Consider the following 3,000-nt stretch of genomic DNA (forward strand, 5'->3'; position numbering starts at 1 on the left):
GGACAGAATGCTCTGTTTGTGGACTTCCATCTTAATTTATGATTGTCATCACCTGTCATTTTAAACAGGGTACTTGACAAGAAAGGTGTTTAAGCACAGGTGATGGTAATCCATAAATTAAGAAGAAAGTCCAGAAACAGAGCAATGTGTCCCTCCTGGAGAGGGTCATGTTGGGTATGCACCTCCCCCCCCCCCCCCCCATTCACGGCATCCCCACGATTAAATGGCACATGCAAAACACTGACATGGCTATGGTCGACAATGAAAAAGGTTGACAAGATTTATTTTTCACTTTTTCAATGTTTTCATATTCATTCTCATGTGTCGACATGGACACCAATGAAGTGCCACACTTATGTCAACATTTACATGTGTTGACCTTTCTGTGTTGATTTTTTCTTGTGGCGATTCGCAGCACACCCGGTGACTCCCACGATCCCCCCTCCCACGATTCGCGACAACACCCCGGGCCCCCCCTCCCACGGTTCACGGTGCCACGATTCGCGGCACCCACATCCCCCCCCGCGACCCCCCCTCCCGCAATTCACGGCATCCACCCACGACCCCTCCTCCCGTGATTCGCGGACACCCCTCACCTCCTCCCTCCCCCCCCACCCCCGCGCGCGATTCACGGCAACCCCAGGATTAAATGGCACATGCAAAACACTGGCACGGCTATGGTCGACAATGAAAAAGGTTGACATGAGTTTTTGAAGATTTATTTTTCTTTTTTTTGAATGTTTTCATATTCATTCTCATGTGTCGACATGGACACCGATGAAGTGCCACATGTGTTGAACTTTCTGTGTTGAATTTTTCTTGTAGCAATTTTTTTCCAGTGACAACTATGAACTATGTGCACGTCCACCTACACATCATCAACCAATTCTTTGTATAATATATAACACCTGTTCTGTTTCACTGTAGGTGTTTTAAGTCAGACCTTTACCTGCTACTATTACTGTTTATGTAAATGCATTCTGAATGACAGCAACATCCTACCATCCTTCTACAAGAATATATAACCAACTAGGTGAATTATCGCGCCCCGTGCCCCCCCCCCCCCCCCCCCTCCCGCAATTCACGGACCCCCCGATCACTACCCAGCCTCCTGCTTTCCTGTGTCGTGACCTCCGCCAGTGGGGAGCCGCTGACTCAGAAACACCCTACTATACTATTGAACACACACACCTAAACAACATGCACACACAGCCCCCCCCCCCCACACACCCACAAATGTCACTGTACCATCCACACTATCAATGTACATCTTACTCTGTAACCGCTTTTTAATTAAACAAAACAAGACACACCCCCTTCCACATCATATGCTCTCTATTTAACACATTTCACCTATAACTCAAGTTGCAATGCAGGCCATCTTTCATACAATTCTAACCATCTTTCTCATATACAAATGTTCACAAATTAAGGGGGCGCAGCCCCTTACGACGGTGTGATGAGCGCCCGTAGGGCGCGATGAATCACCTAGTATATATATAATCCTTGTCTATATGACAAATGGATGGCCACCCACGGGGGTAATTATCAATGGTGTGATCAGTGAAAAACCTTGATGGTATGGAATTATAAACAGTGAGCCATCGATGGTTTGCACCAATTGATGGTTGTCCCTTCTGTAGGGAAGAACACCTACTTCCCCCACCATTTTTGACTAACTAGCGCAGGCATGTCCAACGTTGGCCCTCCAGATGTTGTGAAACTACACATCCCAGCATGCTTTGCCACAGTTTTTCTATTAGAGAATGCTAAAACTATTGCAAAGCATGCTGGGATGTGTAGTTTCACAACATCTGGAGGGCCAACGTTGGACATGCCTGAACTAGCGTCTTCCCCTTGTTTCTTCTTCCATTCCTCTAATCGTAAAAAGTAATATGTATTTGGTTGTTAACCATCGATGGCTGATGGTTCTCTGCCATCTTTTGCAGAGTCCTTAGCTTAGCACTGCCCCCAATGGGCCGCATCTACCAACAGCAGCTCTCTAGCATCACAAACCATCGATGTTTTGCCTATTTGTAATGTACTTTGTATTGGTAGCTTTGGATCCCTTGGTGCAGCATATAAATAAAGGATGATAATAATAATGCAGCCCATCGATCGCCAACCTTAGCAACGTATGTTTGCGCACGTGTGTGTGGGAATACATACTACAATCTCTACCCCAACTACACGATTAGAATCAGCCTCCTGACATCGCTTACCTGCCCGATGCATCTGGAAGCTTAGTGGATTAACTAGCGCACCTTACTAAGCGCACACAGGTATAGTTCATTACCTGCGTTACAATTGCTGGGGTCTTTATATTATTTATTGACTACTAATTATCTAGCACAATTCTATAGTTATTCTCTAAAGCTGGGTACACAACGCAACAATCCTTATAAAGCGATGGGCCGCTCCGATGTATCACACCTGCGTGCACACTGAACGTCACGGTGTTGTGCCATATAATGTAACATATGTATAATTCAGCTGCACAGTATGAATAAGGGTCCCTAGAGGATGAGGTGGGTCCACTGCGGGGTTCCCTCTGTACCCCTAGAGGCCAGTGCAACCCTAGTCCCTTCTAAGGTGCAGCATCCCAAATGGGACAATGCGACCACGCGGCTTATCAAACTATGATTTGGGAACAGTGTATGACAAATCGAGTAGTGCGTGCACTAGGTTAGTACAATGGGTTACCTTGGTGAGTGATTTAGGAATACATTCTGTTTCTAGGGCTGGGCTGCCTGCTAGATAGGCTGTATGCCCGCCCTTGTCTGTGAGGATTGGACACATGTACACATGACCTGTGATTGACAGAGGAGCCAATCCGCGTGTGCCGCCTCCCAGCTGCCCCGTCTTCCAGATCACAGGACAGTGGACGCGTACTTCCGGGAGCTGCGCCGCCTGGACCACAGGAGGAGACTGGTCAGCCCTGCAGCGCTGCCCTGGTGTGGACCGTCTGGTGGTGAGTACAGTTAGACTGCTGCATGATGT

This window comes from Crinia signifera, unplaced genomic scaffold, assembly GCF_055691185.1.
Source record: "Crinia signifera unplaced genomic scaffold, ASM5569118v1 HAP2_SCAFFOLD_126, whole genome shotgun sequence".
Classification (NCBI taxonomy): domain Eukaryota; kingdom Metazoa; phylum Chordata; class Amphibia; order Anura; family Myobatrachidae; genus Crinia; species Crinia signifera.